Source organism: Anopheles maculipalpis, chromosome 3RL, assembly GCF_943734695.1.
Source record: "Anopheles maculipalpis chromosome 3RL, idAnoMacuDA_375_x, whole genome shotgun sequence".
In the NCBI taxonomy this organism is placed as follows: domain Eukaryota; kingdom Metazoa; phylum Arthropoda; class Insecta; order Diptera; family Culicidae; genus Anopheles; species Anopheles maculipalpis.
In genome coordinates this window covers 33,627,169-33,648,218 of record NC_064872.1, presented here as the reverse complement: position 1 = coordinate 33,648,218, position 21,050 = coordinate 33,627,169, and the positions used below count along the sequence as shown (strand labels likewise).

Genomic DNA, 21,050 nt, shown 5'->3' with positions numbered 1-21,050 from the left:
TATGCCTCTCAGTTAGAAGATTCTTTAAATAAATAGAAATAGAAGTCTTTATATGATCAAAGGCTTTAAATTAAGGCCTTCCTCAGCTGCACTTGGATTTTAAGCGCTTCAAAACTAGCAGCGTCAAGGACTTTTAGTGGCAGCAGAAGCATCCTTCTCATGTTATATTCTCTCCCATTTTTCCCATCCAAACACTCCAGATCAAAGAACCTGCTTTGTCTTCCCATCAATCCAGATTCCTATCTCAACCGGGCTTTAAATATTAATCCACAGCTGGCAGGTGAATGTCTCTATGGACAGATAAACCCATTAGATGGATGGGACACATCGATGGAAAAACTTCACCCTCTAAAAACGAGCCACCGGAAGTAGTAAGATCTCTTCTTCTTGAGACGAAGAGATATGTGCAAAACAAGGCCTAAAAACAATGGACATCACTCCCAGGAGGTCTTTTTCCAAAGGACATAGATAAACAGCGCGCCTCCGTTGGAAGATTATGCCAACAGATACAGAGCTCTGAAATCAATCGTACAGGACGTGCAGGGAGAGCAACAGTCGTGTGATGGAACCGGTGAACAAGTGGGTCGGTATGGAACAAAGGGAAGAGCGCATCTCGAATCTCTTCCAGGGAAATCCTGGCGGCAGGCACTACACTGACTGACGTACGAAAAACAGGCGATGAATGTTTGGCTTTCAGCAACTATTTCTGCACAATCAGTTTCATCCCTGCCGTGTTTTGTAGCGCCATGTCCTTGTGATGTGATATTTTTTAAAAGGGGAAGGTGAACCGGAACGGGAGTTTGGAATGTAAGGACGTTTGCTAACAGCCAACTTATGCCCGGCACCCGCTAGGGAATAGTGCTGGAAGTGCTGAAGCCCATTTTGAAAAGGGTCCTACCGGGTGTGTTTTCGGTGTGTTTCGTTCAAAAGGGATCTTCCTGTCGTGTCGTGGGCAAGCGGAGGGTGCACGTGATGTTGTGCATGTGCTGCTGTGCTAGGAAGGGCAAGAAAATATGTTTCGCTTCCACATCGTTTTCGGCAATGCCTGGTTTTCCCTCGTTTCCCAGTCGGGGTTGCGAGTTTTCGTTGTATTGTGGCGGGAATGTTCGTCCGTAGAGCCTTAAATTTGCCGTTGCCCCTAAAAGTGAACTTAGATGGATGCACGTTCCGTCTCCTTTGTAACGAATCGTTCCTGTAGGTTCATTCTTCTTTAGCTGAACATTGTAAAGCCCCGGTAGTGAGGAAGATGAATGCTTCCAGCAGGACATCGTTTGCATGTACGTGCGTGTGTATTAGATCGCCTTGGGTGGGAAAAAGAAGGAAAAATGGACGAAGGAAATTTTATTACCCGGCTGAAATTACACTAGCACGAACCACCGGTAATGGGGTCAATGATCTCTTGAATCTGTTCAGCCTTTGTCGCGTTTGTTGCCAATGGCGAGGAGGGAAGTTTTCCACCAGTGTACGATAAAAGGTGCATTTTCCTGTGTGATAGGTGTGCGTGTGTATGTGTGGTATGAAATTTGTTTTCAATTGCAAAACGCGGTTTACGGCTACATAAAATTATGAATTTAGAGAGTCGTTTTGATCACAAAGAACGACGTACTGGTAGTCCACTAGACTAACGAACATGTATTAGCGAGTAGTAATACTCTGTGGGAATATTACCTTAAATAGCTTTGTTATACTTGTACTGATCTTACAGCTTATTTTTCTGTCAATAACTGTCACAAAATTCAACTGTCCTGTCAAAGCCAGATGAATGGCATAAACTCTAAGTTATCAGATCCATTTCATATCAAAATATTAAAGTACTTCTATCCAAAAATTGCGATATCATCTATTCATATCCAAATAAAGTAAAGTTTAATTGACACTTAAGAAACAAAAACTCGTAATTACATCAATGAAACATTGACATTCAGATATTAAAATAGTAATTTAAGAAAAAAGTGAAAAATATCATTTTCACAATGAAAAATCAGTACTTCAAAAACATTTCAAAATTAGTGTAAACCTTCGTATAGTTTGACAAGTTTGTCATAATTCTTAACTCTTATTTTGAAGATTTCCAAACTCACGAACCATCTGCTACTAACCAACCAAGAACCCTGAACGGTTGTTATCCTTACAGTCGCTTCTCGTGACGTTTGATTTTTTGTAGGCAACACCAGTGTGCCAGAGCACAACATGCAGCACACCGTGTGGCCCTAGCAAGTGCGCCATCCTGTGGAGGGATAAAATTTAGGTCGTAAGTGGTTTTCCGAGTGTGTCGGTGCCTTTTCGCTGCTGCTGCTGCTGCTGCTACGAACGTTTCTTGGTGCCGTAACCAGACGTAATCGTAACCATCCGGAGGGGGAAAGCGAGCATCATCCGCCATCCGGTCGGAATGGTTGGCGGATAGTAGGTTGTGAGCATGAAATGTGGGTTGGAATTGGAAGCAAAAACATAGAAAACGATGCGAAATAAGTATCGGGCTTGGCAGAAGGCGCTCTTCGCTGTGCGAAACACTTGAGGGTGATTATTCGTGGAACATAAATTGTTTGTGTTCGATAGGACGAATGATTGCTTGATATTTCGCTCCGAAAGGAAGGATGCTGCCGGTGAAGCGGGGACACTTTTCCACACGGGTTGGGTTGAAGTGGGTGAGGGTTTTGCTGATTTTTTTTTTGGTGCGATTCCTAGAAGATGAAAAGGGAAAGGTGTGTGGGTTGTTTGGACGATTGTTATTCTACTTTTTTGTTGGTCCTGAACGAATCCTTTATGGGAAAAAACGGCCCGTGAACAAATGATTGCGTTTTTCTTTGCGTTAAGAATCCCAGTTGTGGGTTTTGTTCTCCGTTTTTTTGTTGCCGTTAGTGTACGAATAGGTCAGGATGATTATTGTGTTGTAATCGTTGCGATAGCTAAAGAAAATATTGTGCATCATTAATGATGCATTTATGCAAAGCTTGTTTTGCAATAGCATTAATACGTTGATTGGTTTAATTTGTGGTATATTTTGTGCTAGAAACAATCTCTCTAAATTATGGTAAAAGTTATAATCTTGGTTGTCACTTCAATATATTCCAAATGCATTAGCCAGATCAGTATGTTTAAATCAAATTGCAGCTTTAAGCTAGTTTTTTTGCATCCGTTCGTAAGCAGTCACCAGAAATCCTTTTAGCGCTAGCCTTTCCACACTTTCGAGTTGATATCTAAATTGATTCATTATCTTACGGAATCTACTCTCTCGGTGACTTTTTTTTCGCCTGCTTCCATAGCCCGTTGCGAGCGGAAAAATCAAAATAGACAGAATAATCTGGCTAGCATTAATCAACGATAATTGCTTAATAATGATCCGTGCGCTGCTACCGAGCGCTCGTCAGGACCGAGTGGCTCACCAATCAATTACTTACGGCTGCTGCCGGAGAATTTGTCTAGTGGAGCATATTGTTGAGCTTGAGCAGAATCCTGCCACCGTTCCGTTGGGTCTGCATTTGCTTCGTGCCCTTCCGATTCCGTTGTCTATTGTTTTGCATTAGTGGGTATGGGTATGGTACCGCGGCAAGGAGAGAACTGATTCTTAGAACTAGGTCACATTGTAGTAGAATAGGCGATGCTGCGAAGCAAAGCTGTACATACACACATTCGTGTATTTGCGGGAGTTTTTTTTTGCATGTTTTTGCATAAGAAAAAAGAGCTACTAGACTTGATCTATCGTACGTAGTAGGTCGCTTGAAGCTAGTGCTCCTCCAGTTCAGCCATGGTTGGGGCAAGTATAATCCGGAACTTCGGTAATGATCTTTCAACGAGAATGCCCTATGATGATGATGATGATGGCGCTCTGGTAGAAGAGGATGCAGACAGAATATCATAGGCACAGGGATATAAATAATTTAGTTAGCTAGCTTATGGAAGCGACAAGAAAAAAGGAAAACATGAAAGCACATTGAGTGGAAAGAAAAGAAATGTGTCTTAACAAGCAGAGGATGTACATTGGGCGAAAAAAAAAATCTTTATTACAACCCGGAACCCGGAACCAAACTAATGATCATGAGCTCATTTATTTCGGTCTGGTTGGTTGGTGGGCCTTGTAGTTAAGATCTCCTTCTTGCTTAAGGGTGTCCAACGCTACATAATGCGTTGTCGTGCATCCCGGCCGATTGTTGGTGATAAATAAGAAAGATAAGTTCACAAGACAACCTTTCGAAATTTTCTTAGCATAAAAACCTATGCTTTCCGCCACCTTTGAAGCATGTCTGGGCTAGGTTTTCTGGGTCTACAGCAAAGAACTAAAAAAAAAAACGAAGCTGTGCGATAAAGCTTGATCGTCTTGTGTACCTAGAATGTCACGTACGTTTTGTCACCATCGCCACCAAACCCCGGGGTCGTGGTATGGCTTTGGGGTATGTTTGACAGCTTTTAGGTTTGGCTTCGGCATTGTAATTTATTTGTTTTCTTTTACAAACCGTACAAACAACCGTCCAAAAACCGTACGTACGGTATGGTGGCCGGTCCGGAGGCTCGCCAAAAGTTGATCAGCAAACAGACGACACCTCGGAATGGATGATAAGATGACATTCTTGTTGAATTATCCTTCCTCTGTTTGTGTGGGGAGGCTGTGTGAAAAGCCATCCTAGCGGCAGCGCTTTTCTATTGATTGTTGTTTTGACCGTTTCTACCGAATTGGGGACGGGGGAAAAACTTTTTCATTTCACGCCCGCGTTATCAGCACTGTTTAGCTTTGTTCCAATACTATTTATACGGGGAGACGGTGGTGGCGTCAAGTTCGGAGTTGGAGCAAGCAACGTTCAATAATATTTTATGTCCAATAGCGTTGGATTGTGTTTTGGTGGTGTGATTTATGTGATTTATCGTATGGATTATTTTGCAAGACGTGGTACTGACGTGGCTTGCTGAAGAAGTACAGCAGCAGAGTGGCAGTGATTTTCGTTTGCTGCGTTCGGTGTGTATATTTTTGATCAAATTGATTTTATTATATTACTAAACTATTATTTTAGTGTTCAAGTGTTGGAATGAAGCTTAATACCATTTCTGATCATACATATTCCATAATATAGGCAATACAGTTCAGCGACCATTAAATGCACGCTTGGCTATCATAGTCCAGCGTCACGGGTTGATATGATTGCATTTGTTTGCTTAGCAGCTCAGTGAGGGCCACTCAGAATATTGATATCTTCGGAATCGAATTTAAATTGGTGCTCTCGTTACCGATTTGTTGGTGGAATGGACCTGAGCAAACTGCTGCCGGTCTCTATCTAATCCCTAGCTTCGATCACAACTCGTCTCTCGATGCAATTTATTGCATCCACGTTCAAGAAGTGGGAATTAAGATTCCGTATCCGTTTGCGTATCTCTGCTCCATACTTCGAGCTTTATCGTGGTGTTTCATTGCTGAGCGGGACAATGTTTGCGTAAAGTAAAGCAAATTATTTAGCTTACAGAAGGACAGCCGGCAAAACGTATCTTTCAGAATACAACAGAAATGTAGTTTTGTGGCAATGAATCATAATGAAATTAGTTATGATGAAATATTTGGATACGTGCTTTTCACGTTTAGAATAATGGATATACGCTGTTATTGGATACAAAAAGAGGGACATGACAAGGCATAAAAAAGAAACTTTAGAAAAAGTTTGATAACTTGCTTAAGAATCGAATCTTGGTACTTGATTTTCTGGTAGGAAAACTTCAAGGTCCACAACGAAGATTGAATCTAATGGCTTACTATAGACTCTCCGATACCACGTACTTGGATAATCAATAATCACTACGGGTGACGGTCCGGATGGGACTACAACCCCGGTTTTGCCATTTGAAAACCGGCGCCGCTGTCGCCTACACCACCAAACCGCCCCGAAAAAAATCATTAATTATTATAAAATATCTCATTTCTAATTTTTTTGAAGATTGCTCTTCGCTCAAGAGACCCTGTCAGCTGTTAAATTCCTTTAATACGGCAACTGGCTCAATAAGTCATGGAAACCAGAAACGACAGACCTAAATTACGTAGACGAGAAGTTCTATATTCTACGCTTCTCTTAGTCATCCTTAAACAAGGCTTGTTCATACTTTAATTATTCCAATGCACATTAAATTCTCTTAAGCGTATTTTTATTGTGCTAAAACCTCTTAATTAGATTTGATTGAAATCACAAAGCTTGTTTTTAAAAACTATAAAAATATCCATCAATCAATCAACGCACAGATTGCCAGCCAGCGAAGCGCTACGATATGATCCATATCTCGTAAAGCCCTCAGACTCCGTGCAACGTTATCTTTATAGTTTTTAATGGAATTTATGTCTTTTGTCGAGATTTTTTAACGTCCACTGCACAAACACGGCGCAAACACGGCGACCGGAGGAAGGTCCAATAATTCATCGGTTCGGGCCATTTTCTGTCCCGATCGTGATTTAATAGCTCTCGCAGTTTACACGCCACCCGGCAAGATATTCAGTTGTGTGTGGCGGTGTACCGTTGGTTCGGTCTGGTGACAGCCCCTGGTGAACGCCACATGGTCGCCGTTGCCCATAAATGATGTCATATTAACGGTTTTAATCGTACCCAATGATAAATCCGACCGAATACAAAGGTTGAAACAACGATTTTTTTGTTGTTGCTGTGACTGGGCGATCGCTCTATACGGGAGGTGTTATGATTTCTTTTTTCGGATTTTCTTAATATGATGATTTATTGCATTCGGTTTGAATCCATCCCATACGGCAGTCAGCTGTGAGGGCAGCGGTGGCCAGTTGGAGCACGTTTTCGGGGACCCAAGGGCTATAAAATCTGAATCCCAATTTGAGAATTGGTCGATATTGAGACATTTTATCGATTTCTCGGTAGAGGTGAAATCATCGATGTGAAACAGCAGCTCTCAACGGCTTTATTCAATCAAGTTTTGATTTTATTATACACAGAAACGCAACTTTTGCGGCTTTGCTTTTTGATGTCGCAGCGCCTGTTGTACAACATTATAGATGGAATGACTTTTCGGAGGTGTAATATTTTAAAGAAAATTGCTTTGCCTCTTTCTTTTTACTGTTTCGTTTCGGTATGGTTCCACATCCGAAAAATGCAACTGGTTTTCCGTATGAAAGCACAGTGCTACGGGCCTGCCGTATGCAGCAGCTGCCGGTCCGCATCCGATGCATCGTTTTCATTGACACGGAACAAAAGGGGAAGCGATAGTGCGGTTGGCACGCGCCACCATACCATAGAGATGGCGTCGGTTTGGCATCGGTCACTGCATCGAGCGAAAGGGAGATGAGCAAGCACGACGAATAAACATTCGCTTGTATATTGTTGTTCCCTTTCGTTCCCATCGTGAAATGGTAGTGTTGTAAGGCCTGCAACATTGTGCAGTCTGCATGAAGAAGAAGCATCCAAAAGGAAACGAACCACATATTTGTATGTTTTCAATTATGCTGCATCAATAGAAGGCAGAATTCTTGTTTTAGCATTTTTCGTTCTGCTTCCATCAGGGCGGGTTTGCATTTGGAGAGTATTATCTGCATCACAGCAGGGAGCCAGATTGGTGTAGGAGGGTACGGAGAATCGAGATTAAGTGGACCATAAACGGACAGCTGAACAGGGCGAGAAAAGGTTTTCGAGTTGTTTCGGTACGAGACCGAATAATTGCAAATATTTGCTGCACATAACTGCCATTCTTTGCGTGGTCGCTCGTGTGGGTTATTCATTACACAGCTTTTACCACCCTCGGTGCAGTTTGATTGTGAAGATTCTAGGCTTAAATGCATTACTTTTGTTGTTAGCGATACCTATTGTCTTCGTTTTCTGATTGTAATTAGATATAAGTTCAGGGTAATGTGTCGCAAAGCAGATGTTCTTGCTGAGGATGAAACTATGAAAATATTATTTGTCAGAAAAAATTTGCTTCAAATCAATAACAATATTGCTATCCAATGCAACTATTGCTTAGTTAACTTTTAAATCGTTAAAAAAATTGTTCTTGTGTTTTAAGTTATTTCTGGCACTTGGCTGTCAGTTGTGATATTTTAACTAGGTGAAGTCCTAAAACGGATATTAAGAAAACTTTCATTTAATCCCTGTTTAGCTCAAATGGGTGTCTCCAAAATCCATACGCTCGTCGTCAAAAGGATAATATTCACAAGCACCGTAGCTGCTCATTGCGAACTAAACTTTGTCTCAGCCATGGTAGTACATTTTTTAGATATTATACCCAACAAGTCTACAATTATTTTCAAAGTTTAGACCATATTTTTGAAACATGCTTTCAATATACGCAGCAATAAATCCTCTTGGCTGTAGAGAAACGATTTTTATACAGTTTCTGCTGCGTTTGAAGATTTTTGCTGCACTAGCGTATGTCTCATATTACACGTTTTAAGTCAGCAGAAATGTATACATAGTACAGAAGAAGTGCACGATAAATTTGACAGTTCCTGTGGAAACTTAAAAAAATTGATTTTGTTTTAATGAAGTAAATAAGAAAGAAATGTTTTTCTACGAAGTTTAGTTTACAATGTTGGCTGCACAAATTACTCAACCTCCCGCCATGACCGCCTGCATCCGCTTCCGGAATCTGGAGCAAGCCCGGACTACCAAAGGCCTGGGTAGGGCCGCAAAAACGGTCTTAATTTTTTGCACTTATTCTGCTTTTGTGTTGCAGGACGTTCAGTTGGTGTCCCTTTTAACCTGTTGCCCTGCATGAAATAGTCCATCGGGTTGAGGTCCGGGTTGATTTTTTTTCTTTAAGTCATTTTTGCGATTTAGTAGTCGTATGACAAGGTGCCGAATTTTGCTGCCACCTACCATTGGCCACTTTCGTTTGATGACCGTGGCCAGCACCTTCATTGAGTCGTCCGCGGCCCCCGGATTTTGCTACACTTCGCTCCTGCAATTCATTCAAGAACTCGTCGTTCCGTAAGCAATCCGACCGCCTGGTATGATCCTTTCGTTGTACAACAGCCTCAAAATTTCCGTTGCAAGTTTCAACCGGCCTGCAAATATACTTCACTGTGTTCAATACACACTGCGCCGCCGTCTTGAAGTCCCGGTCTGTGTGTCCGGCATGGATCATCATGATACGCATAGATCATAGTTCATAATTCACTTTTTCCAAACACTTTTGGCTTTCGAAAGACGTATCGTTTGTTTTGATACGATAACTCAATCACGAACTATGAACGAAATGGCCAAGTGTTATGCCCATCTAGCCTACATTATTTTCCACAATTTAGACCTCTGTTTGGTTCTACAATCTTAAGAGACCAGTGACGAATGACTTAATTTAGCTTGATAAAATTTTACCTCTGGCTGGAAAGCAAGTCCTGCGTACGTAGAAGCGGTCCGGATGGGTTTCGATTCCCACTGCTACCGTGTCTAGTACGGATCCGGTACCGACTCGGCAACTAGACCGCTAGATGGTATTATTGTTCTTCTTGGCTAAACGACCTACTACATCACTTCGGCCATTAAATGGTTTACTAGACTTGCTGATAACACTAAGTTTGATAGTCAGCCCTCACTACCGGCTCATAGTTGGTTCGTATCTATAGTATGGAACTTATAATGTTTTCAAATTTTGTTTACATGTCAAAAAGGTTTTATAAAAGAAGGTGGGGGTTGGGAGGACACATTCTATAATAGTCGTTCAAATCAGTCTATTATTAATTACGTACTTAACGTTTGTTGAAATTTCAAAACAAGTCGTAAAACTCATTTGTGACATTTTATCTCACAAATGATTTAATCATTGTACTCTTCATCATGTAGCACATCATAAATAAACAATCGGTAATTTTCTAGAACTCATTAGAAACGATTGCCAGGCTTTTTAGTGCTTCTGGTACACACCGCACAATAGGCTAAACAAATTTTCATGTATTATTCGAATGCGTATTCATTATGACCGCCGGCAGCAATTAGTATGCAGTTTCATGAACGATGTACACATATTTGATCGAGCTGTTCTGTTTGAGTTTTTTGTTCCAACTTCTGTTCGATATTTAGTGATCGCTATCGGTCACTCGTGTGTATATGCTGCACCTGCTGCATCGACAATCCTATGGGCACACAAAAAACATCGATGAAAGTGGTAGTAAATCCCGTGAGCGTGTATAATTTGGAGCTTGATTTACATATGCATTATTAAATTGTGCAACATTCGTACGAAACACTCATTTGATGCGCTACTATACTTTTGTGTGTTTGTGTTTTGGAACATTTACCAAAATAAATTGCAAGCTTTCTTGTGCATTGTGGAAACTGTTTGCCCGTTTGTCGTATCATACATGTTAATTTCATTTTATCCCCCTTTTGTTGATGTGCAGACATGAAACATTCCACATGCTTTTTGTGTTTTGTTCACTCCAACATGGGTGTTAATAAAACGTACAAAACAAGTGTAACATACACAGCATACGCTTGAAACATGGAATTCTGGAATGTGCAAGAAATGCCCTGCCCCTCGGGACTGAAACAAATGAACGCTACAAATGGCAAACAATTTTTGCTTAATTTTGTAGGAATTTTCAATATTCGCAATGCGTCGCAATTTAGCAGAGCGGCTAGTGGGCGACGGTTTCGTGCTCACTTATTTACTTATCGAAAAAAAACTGGTAGGTCACCCTACGCATGAGGTGGGTGTTGTGCTTAATGTTGGTTCCAATAATGAGCGTGGCATGAGTGGGTGGTTAAGTTTGTTTTTTTTTTGTTGGTTGGAAGTGGTTTCGGCAGTTATTATGCAGCCTGAAAGTTGACGTTTAATTAATGAACGTATGACTTTTATGTTGAAATGAAATTGGAAAAAAGTGGTGCCCACATTTTTATTACAATATCAAAAGCATATTTAATTGCTTTTATTGGGAAAGTTGGTTGAAAATAATGATTACTAAATATCCATACATGTGAAATATTGCGATAGTTATGTATGATATTGCAAAAGCAACATGAGAAGCTTGAACTTTGCGCTTCCATTTTGCTTCTATTCATTATGCTGAGCACATCGTGATGGAGCGAAAGGAAAGGTGGCACAATTTAGGACAGTTTTATGTCCGATAGCGAGTTACGCTAAATAATAGATCAGCGCCATATGTGCATGATGAAATTCGTGCGTCATTAATTAAGGCTCCTAGCAGCAGGGCGTGTGTTCGATTTCGGGAAGGAACGTGGACAGTTATAGAGAAATTTTCGCATGTTAACAGTTTAATCAGCGAAAGGCACTAATCGATATTGCCCTGCTGGTGGGATACCGCAGAGTTTGGAGCTATTTCGATGAATTGGCCTTCCCACGGCCGGGGACGTACGTAGCATCGATCCCAAACACACGCCTCGCATCACTTTTCTCATTTAGATGAACTCCTTCGGTGTAGTTTGGCGTTGTGAACTGCTACCGCTTGTGTTCCTGGCAGGGTAGCGAGTGTTCCTGCGGGGTTTGTGATGTGACCGCCTCATTCGATATGCACATCTCTGATGAGACGGAAGCATGCCCTTTATAAATGGACGATTTAGGCGATGGATCAGGGATATTTTGCCTTTAGCGGGTTTGGCGATGGGATACGTAAGGTTGAACGTTGGACATACGGGTGTGTGGGGGATCTCAACCACAGACCATAGTGGTTGTGAAGTTGAACTATTTCTTTTCGTTTTGATTCCTTCCGCTCTTAGTACTAGTACTACATGTCAGATGAGTTTGGTTGGAACCACCACGGAAAGTACACAATGTAGGTTGAGTTGATGTCCTATGAAAGACACGGGACAGCTTTTGGTAGCGCGCTTCTGTGGTCATGGGAACCGTGAGAACCAAAACTTATGTCGTTATCGCGTAGTTTGCTGCAAAATCTCGGCAAGATATCCTGCCTTTGAGGGATAATGGTTTAGCGGTAAAATTTTGGAACCGAAGACGACCGACGACGGCTCAGAAGCTTCAAATCCGCGCGAATTGTATTGTTGTACAAGATGAACGTCCGCGTGCAGATGACGGCGTTGCAGCGTTGAGAATCACATCATGGTTGAAAAGAAAGCGTAAGTCGTCCAGAAAGGAAAACAAAAGCGAACCTTGAAGCTGTGTTTACGGATAAGTGTTTAGGATAATGTGGAGCCATTGTCTGTGAGCTGATGCTCGGTAACGTTTATCAGAAACGAAAGATCTACCGACTCTAAACGTTTAGGTTTGTGCATTTTTGTGTGTTTGTCTTGTGACGCCTTTTCATTCTACAAAACGCGTCACCGGATGCAAGTATTGTCGCGGAAAGAACTGCTCTTCATCAATCACACTTTACAGATCAGGCCAAAAGGAGGTAAAAACCCCTTACGTATGTATTCTATTTTTTACCTGATTCAGAACTATCATTTGTCTGCATTACGGCCACAGAAAGGTACGAAAGAAGATATTTTGAATGCCCTCACCCTCATGACAACATTCTCTGACGTGTTTTTCAACGCATCAGGATTCCTTTTTGCTGGTTTGTGACTATCCAATTGCAACTACATGTCAAACGGTCAGCAATTAAGTTAGACGTGAGCTTGATGATGGGATGTCTTGTGTAAAGAAAACTATTTCTCGAAATGTCGAAATGCATCCCTTAAATTGTTGGAATGTTAGCAATAAAAAAAGAGAAAATTCGGAACATTCTAAAACAACATCTTAAGACTTTAAATCCTTTGTGTATTTCTGATTAAGTGATAATGACTTAAAAAATTGTCAATTTTTGACGTTATAAGGTTACTACATTTGAATCCTGCGTAATATGGTGTTTAACGCACATGACATTTTTTTTAGAATTCCAAAATTTTTACTTTAATTTCGATAAAAAATAACCTTACTCCATGCCTCTTAACCAAACGGAAAGCAATTTGTTAGCATTGTACCCCTTGGGCAGGAACGTTAGTGACCGCTCTCCCATAGAACAGCCATAAGAATTTAGTTTTGGTTTGGACATTCCTGACGCGAGACTACCTGCCGATTTCTGTCGACAAGCTTGTCATGGAGGGCTTGGTTTTTTCAAACCATGCCCCCCCCCCCCCCCCCGTCTCATGCGGCAAGAACTCCCCCCCTTTGATCTGGAGCGGGGTGCAGGTCATGGGATCGATAATTTGCTGACCGTTTTTCATTGCATCGTTCTTCTTGCCCATATAGAGCATATCGCAGCTTCGGTCCCCCTAGACGGGGGGAGGAGAACGCACATACACACGTTCTATATGGCGCGTTCTTTGGCGCATCATTATCGATACGTTGGGATAGTGGATAGGATTTTTTTTTTTGCTGTCGTACGTATATTTGTATACGGCTGCTGTTTTTTGTATGGTGCTCAGTCGCTTTACCAGCGCGGAGTGACGCGGTGACCGCCGAAACGAAGTGATGGTTTGCGATGCATCAGAAATCTGTCGCCCTGAATCGAGCCCCGTTTGGGACACGGGGGTTGAGGAAGGAGAAAACAGAAGGAAAATCGAATCACTGCCCACGACACGGCATGGCCACAATGCACTCATTAAGCCATGCTGATCTCGTTTTCGTCCTGGTCGTCCGGTTTCGACGGTGTGCCCAGTGCTTCACTATCCTTCAATTGCCCACCGGGCAGGGTTTGCACCATGCCGATGCCGACAGTGATATTTGTCATTGGGGGGGGGGGGGAGGACAAGGTGGTTCGTGCATGGTTATGGAGTCCCGGTCAATCGTGTTGCGATATCGTGACCAGAGCGGCGTACTGACCGGTAGGATACCTTTTATGGTGCAGGTTCCGTCTTTCTTTGTTTGTTTCTTTCAAGGGGCGCTACTGGACGTGATTGCATCGTGCCTTTTTTTGTATGTGTTGGTGCTGGAAAATTAAACCAATTTACCGTTGAGGACAATGTCGGGCTGCAGTGAATGTAGATTCTAGAAAGTGATCCTTATTAGTAAAGCATGATTACAAAGATTGATGCTGGGAAGTCTGATGGTCAGTCTGGTGTGTCCTTTCACTCGCAAGGCAACAGTATGAAATTGTACAAGGTATGCTCCAAAAGTTTGTTTTAAGTGTGTTCCCTGTATCAGTGGACATCATGCTCATAATATCTTGTTTTCATAAAATGAGTAATGTGATACCATTCATTTACACACTAATGCACACGCAATTTGTATGATCCTCCACCCTTGGTCCGTTTTGCACCATCGCAAAATGTCACAATGCTGTGTAGCTTTCAATATTTCATTTGCTCATCATTAAGGCAGTTCAGTGCTAAATTCAACAGATCGTTGATTTGCCCTTATTGATTTCCAATCCCGCGAATGTAACACATCACGCTGTAATCGATCGTGTCAGCACACCGTAGTAGAGTGTCGGGTCGGGAAGTGTGATGTGTGTTCAGAAGAGGTGCGATGAAGCGAACGCTGCTATAGCCCACTGGCACTCTAGGGCTTCACGCGGGTGGACGTAGCTGAGCAGGCGCTGGTCAATCAGTTTTGATTGATCGACGATGATTTATTGCAGCCCACAGATCCATTGTCGTTTAAGAGCGGATGGTTTGGGAGGAACCGCTGTGGGATCCCGCGGGATGAAGGCGCTATTTATGCATCCATTTGCTAGCTCTAGAGCGGGCTCTACAATGACCTATTTCTAGCACGAACTTTCACGGTGACCGACTGCGACCAGCGAGAGTTTCGTTTGATGTGATGTAGCTCTGTATCGTACCGTCGGGATGGTGTTCGTTCGCGGGATTGATTGATTAAAATACGTCCAATGAGGGGTTTAGGAGTCAGCGGAAGGAGGTTCTGTAAGAGTCTTCGCTCCAACAAGTCAAACGCGCGCGTTACGATTTATGTAGCGCAAGGCGCGTGCTAGGTTGAAGGGTATGTAGCTTCTTCAGCTGCAAGGAAGAAGCAGCATGCTGGGTGGGAAAAAGTACCAAGTGAAGATTAATGGTGTGGGAATTGAGAGACGAACGTTGGACGCGAATGCGCGAGCATTGCTGGTGGAAAAATATTCTCAGACGTTCAACTGCTGTTCCAACACTATTCGCTGTGTAGTAAGTTAATCATCTATGGGACGCATCGCCCCTAGAAACAACTTGGGGTTTGGCAATGGGAATTGGAAGAATTACGCATATAAATTATGATTAGTTGTATTGATCGGAAAACAGGGCTGGGTGGATGGTGAGCATATCTCTATTAATTCAAAGCAGAGGTCTGCAGTGTGTTTCACCAAGGATTACTGTTAAAGTTGTTCTTGGAGAGTGTTCTTAGTGACTTTGCAGATGGAGAAACACACAGAGAAACACAGAAAATGTACGAAAAATGTTTAAAATTGCTTTAGGACTTCCACTCCAATCGGTTTGCTGCATTGCTTCCGAATTGATGTCCTGTCGTGTGTGTGAATTGAAGATTTATGTTGGGCTTTTGGGAAAATATTATGAAACGTTTGCGACGAGCTTAAGTTCAAGAGCAATTATAACAAGTACACTAATGGATCGCACATTGGTCACGATTGGTTGGATTGCCGGAATAGTGGAAAATCGATTGATAAATCGTTGTCTCCATTCGATGTCAAGGGTACAGTCACGTTATATACACTCGAACGAACTTTCTAATGTACGTGTGTGTGTTTGTGCACCTTACTGTGCGAGTGTGTGTTTACACAATAACGTGGTCCTTTCGGGATTGGATTGTTGCCAAAACTTCCGTCCCAAACGCACACGTGAGCATTCGATCGATCGAATATTGTATATGCCGTAGAGCTCGTACAACTTCAACGGTAAAGAAAGTTCCGTCAAACTTGGGATTCTGTACTTTCGAGGCGAAATAGAACAACTTCCGTCGACATGGTAGTATACTGGGATGTGTGGCAACTCGTCCCAGCACCACTGGATGGCCATACCGCCCAATGAAGTATGTTTGGACGTAGCCATTTGTCAGCATTGAACCGTAGCAAATAATCCGCTCGATTCGCTACGCGTCCGCTTGTCCGCAAAGTAGATAGGGGTAAGAATGGCCATAAGACACCATGGTTTAGCCCCCGGGGCATGAAGCTTTCGGTGAGGGATTTGTTTAACGATACGGTTGGCGTCCATTGTTCATAATATTGGGTCATCACCAGGGGCTTCCTCTAGGGGTTTGTTGCTACGTGCAGATGTTTGTCGTTTCCTCGCGTTAGGATAAGCCAGGCCCGGGAGCTAGCTTATCTTCATCATCATTACCATGATGCTCGTCGACCACCGACACACCGGTGATTTTACATGATGCATTTTGATTGTTTAACCTAAGCTGGTGGACCTAAGAGTAATGCTGGCTAGTAGTTTATATTTTTTCCACCTCTCGTTCTATGCTGAATCCTCTTTGCAGATTCACCATGTAGAAAAGGCGTCTTTGCTGACTTCATCGTGTTTGTTAGGGAGATTATACGTGAGAGTCCATCAATATACACTGATCCAATGTCAATAAAATTATTGTAGGCTGTCGAGCAATTCTCTTCGCTTCGAAACGATTTGTTACGGAAGTTGAAGTATGCAGTAGATATTTCATCTCGATTGGATGTCTTGTTTTGCTGTCCTCTGTTACCTGTTCCAGCTGAATACACTCAACCCAATGTTTAACTGCTGTGTGCATTGTTTATAAATCTTTTGAAAAATAAATAACTATACCAGAAAGGAGGAAGCCTATGTATGCCTAAGGGTGAAATAAAACCCAACGTACCTCGTACCGGTCGCTACAGAAAAAGATAACGTGGGGCGGTTTTTTTTTCGATACGCTATCTCTGGAAGAAGTCACCTGAAGCAACGCGAACAATGTTGAACGTACAGCAGGGCACAAGTGCGACTCCTCCTGCTTTTGCAACCGAAGGTGTCGGGAAAGGTTTTGACGCCGATGCGACGCACGGGACCCTTCTAACCACGTCCAGCAATTCCAGCGGCTCTTGAGTAAATGATGATTGATGCGACCCGGTCGCGCGTACTGGCCCCACTCGCGGTGAAAGGTAAACAATGGAGATGGGCTGTACGGATCAATGCTGATGCTCTTAATGGTGGATAATTTTTCTCCATTTCTTTGCTCGCAATAGCCAGCATCCTTCCATGGGTCGCAATGGAGGAGTCAGTTTGCGTTTTTTGTTGGGAATAATACATTCTGCTGTGCGTGTTTGTGTGCTCGCAACGGAAGCATGTGGGGTTGGACTGTATTTTGCATGGTTAGGAAGTATGATCACGGTGAGTTATGGTCATGAATGCAAAACACATCATGATGGATGCCGTATTGATGCTCTCCCTAATGGTGATAAGGGCTCAACAAGTGTTTTTTTGCTTTCTCTCTCGATGCAAAATATTTACCCTTTTTGATGATGTCATACACAAAAAAGCGTAAAAGATGTATTTTCGTCTATGCCTGGGTATAGTTTGGATATTTTTATTTTAGTAGAAACGGTATCGAAACATGTCACTTCGGGTTGATTACCCGATTGACTACATAATAACGTTGTTGGTTTCTGTTTGCGCCTGCTTTTATGCAACGCGTTAAATACTATGTAAAATACCTTTACGTGTGTCATATTTTTATTGCACTTGCTGCACGTGTAACGTGCACTTGTTTTTATTTTATTTTTTCTTCTTCTTCTCGGCTCAATGACCTTCTAAGTCACGCCGACCAATGAATGACTTACAATCCTTTTTGAAATTACGTAGTTGGATAGACAGTCCTCACTACAGGGGAACGGCCTGGATAGGATTTAAACCCAGATCTTGCGTGTGAAGACCGACACCGCTGTTGTCTTTACCAACCAGTCAGAAATCAAAACATATTTATTAAGTTGCTAGCAAAAAATACTGCCTATCCTTTATTAGTAATGATTGCTATTAGTACACCGTAGTAATTGTCAAAAAATCATCCATGCAATGCAGGCAGTAAAATTGAATGTACAACATCAAAATCAATAAACGAACTGTGTTTGGGTACAGATTTATTTACGGTAATAGCTCGTTGGTATGAATTATGTTTCCTTGCGCTCGTGCCTTTCACATATTGTGCACATTTCAGTGTTATATTCCATGCTCGTTGCACGAATATAATGTGTTATTTTGGTTTTGGTGGAAAATAAATACAAATAAAAATAAACCGCCATTACTCGTGTCGTCTCACGGCACCAAGACATTTCGCCCGCTTCACCCGGTCTATTCGGAGCTGATGTTTGATCGAATTTTCCATTCTTTTTCCAGTGAGCTCCACGTGCTATAGAGGTTGTACTGCACCCGGCGAGCGAATCGGAAAGATGCATGGAGCTTAGTTTATTTATTATTTTTCTAACCGCAACAACATTTTCCCATTTGCTTCCGTTGCTTGGTGTGTGTGTGTGTGCTAACGTGGGCCACATTTAACGGACTGTGTTTCCTTGAAGTTGGTGCGTGTTTTGGAGTTAGAAGCAGATATGTTTATTGCAGATTGGTCTGCAGAAGAAAAATGTACACACGCAACTATCAGCTAGATTGTGACATTAAATAGTAAGTTTTATATGTCCTTAGAGTAATCATGTGAATATCTAATGGTAATAACATTTTTAGAACAAAAAAAAACATGGATCGTCCAAAAGAAATTGAACCAAATTAGTTAAAAAACTGAATGCAAACTTCTCGTGGACGATAAAAGTCTGGCTACAGTTTTGATGTTTTTTTTGTTCTGTTCAAACGCTCCGGATATCAAACTGGGAACGTATCCAATTTCAACTCTCCGCTTTGCCCAACGTGTCGTACCCGTCGTAAATGGCATCCGGGCATTTTTTTTTTCCGGAACAAACCAACGACGCCAGCGGGAACGTTGATAGGGAAATTCGACAAAATTGGATTTCAAAAGATGAGAAAGAGCGCGAGACCAAAAGAAAGTTTTTTTTCCTCTCGTTTATTTGAAAGAATTCAAAATATGCTTCAAAGACGCGACGGATTGGCAGCCGGTGAGATAATTTTTCCGCCCGGCATTGCATCACGAGCAGCATTGGGCCTTGATCATGGGGGCGGCGGATATTTGTTTTTCGCCGGCCACCAAAGCCAGCACCACTAGATAATATGCCGAATCGGAATGGGCGGGACGGGACAGTTTGAAAGATTTATTGCAGAGTGATTGATCTTAATAGATTTATGGGGACGGTTGGATAGTTTGGCGTGATTTAGCGCCGTCCGTCGAAGGTTGATTTTGGTGGAAGCCAATTTTTACACTATCTCCGGGTTCGGGTGTTCACTTCCTTTAGTAACTTCATTAGTCACTTTGTTTGCTGCTGGGAAGCGATAAATTAAGATGACAATTTATTGACCAAACAAACCGATCAATGCATGTTTTCGTCGCAGTCGCATCGGGGTAAGTAATTAACCCAGTTTCTCAGTGTGATGGGCGCTGTGATTGGCAGCGCTTTTCCTATCCTAGTTGCCATTTCATTCATTTAGTTTATTTATTGATTTCTGCTCAATTGATCTCCATCGTGTTGACTCACTGCAAGAATAAATACAAAAGGCTTAACATATTTCCACCAAGATTTACTCAGGCTGCAACAATTCAGTTGAACGGATATACGAAATGCTGTTGTGCAGAAACTCTAATAAACAAAGGAGCATTTTCCGACATTCCTAATGTACTCTTATTTCTTGACAAGATCGCACAGATCTCGTTGCACAGCAAAGGAACGCCCAATGTACGCCTTTGTGTTCCGTTTGCAGATGGAAGATTTAATTTCTACTCGCAAAAAGATGTTGCAAATGGGGGAAAAACTGTCCTTCACCGCACTGCAACTGCTTCACTTCATTTCTTTTTCCGAACCGAACCCATTTCCATACAACCGGTATCCTCTTGCACGACAACGGTGTCGGTGAAATGTGTCCTTTTATCATTCACGCTTGGACGTGACGCTTCTGTGTCTAGGGACAGATGTTGGTGTCCGGCGATGGGAAGTGCGAAAAAATAGCACCATCACAGCAATTGGAAATTTTCATTTCACTTCACTTTTCCCGATGCGTCTCGGAGGTTTGGCCAGATTATCTGAGTAATTCAGAGCGCTGAGCGCGCAAAGGAATGGTTGGACAGAAAATGGATGATGCCCGGATGCCTGGTTGGATGAGCTTTGGCGAAAGCGGAAGCTTTCGTGCTCTAGCATTTCTATGCTTTTGCCATTTTTTTTTGTACTTTCAGTCATACATTCACTCGATCAAACGAAAATAGATAACAAACGGAACTCTCGTAAACACGATACTAATCTTCGTCTCCACGGCGGAAGCAATAGACGGCCATCGTCTATGGAGATTAGGAACGTATTTCGGATAGAGATTTGGTACATTCAATCAGTGCATTGAGTGTCGCGTTTTATAGATTAAACTTTTGAAGTGCAAATAGGGTTAATATTTTGATTGGAAATTGCTATAGACATTTTTTTATTTGCTTTTGTTCAATAACCAAAAATTTTGAGCTTTAATATACTGAAATTTTTCTTTTTTTCCTCTTCCATTACAGGTAACTAAAGCAAACGAGTTATGTTCTTATTACTCTAATGTAATTATGGAATCACGGTAAGATTGATACAAAAAGTTTATTTGTTTGACTTTTGACGTTCTGAAATTCATAGCTTCAAAGTTAAGAACGAACCTTACATCGAGGGTACAAAACAACGTGTAAACAGTTTTGGAATGCAAATAAGCTGAATGATTACATCCTTCACTTCCGTGAAAAGGGGAAAACATTCCTCAACCATCAATGCCGTTCGGTGAAGAAATCGAGGGTCTGTTTTGCTTCTTATGTTTATTAAAATTCCATTAATATAGCAAAGTGCAACAGACTTTTCCATCAAGCTTGTGTAAGAAACGCATAAAAAAGTAAAGGAACTCTACTTGGGAAATCTTTTCCATCATACTCATCTTGGGAAGCCATCTTCAAGAAAGAATACTTTTAAAAGATTTTGATTTTGAAACGTTGCATAACACTTTAAGCTGCAGGGCGTCCCCCTGTTGCTCTGTAACTTTATCACGAGCACAAAACAGCATCGAGCGCCTGTGAAGTAACACAATTTTATTAATTCCACAACGCAATGATAAATTACATCGGCGGTGGCAGCAGCACGGACT

General features: G+C 42.0%; 4 protein-coding genes across 6 annotated transcripts in view; 1 reads left to right on the top strand and 3 right to left on the bottom strand.

Annotated features, from left to right (window-relative positions):
• Positions 1–21,050, bottom strand: part of LOC126565465 (translocon-associated protein subunit gamma) — a 485,163-nt gene that overhangs the window by 80,296 nt on the left and 383,817 nt on the right. The gene's annotated exons all lie outside the window — the stretch shown is intronic.
• LOC126564191 (striatin-4) overlaps positions 1–21,050 on the bottom strand; it is a 353,049-nt gene that overhangs the window by 57,803 nt on the left and 274,196 nt on the right. The window lies entirely within an intron of this gene.
• LOC126564192 (E3 ubiquitin-protein ligase TRIM9) overlaps positions 1–21,050 on the top strand; it is a 97,136-nt gene that overhangs the window by 18,403 nt on the left and 57,683 nt on the right. The gene's annotated exons all lie outside the window — the stretch shown is intronic.
• The window catches only part of LOC126565236 (protein SCO1 homolog, mitochondrial), a 379,954-nt gene that overhangs the window by 316,288 nt on the left and 42,616 nt on the right, over positions 1–21,050 (bottom strand). The window lies entirely within an intron of this gene.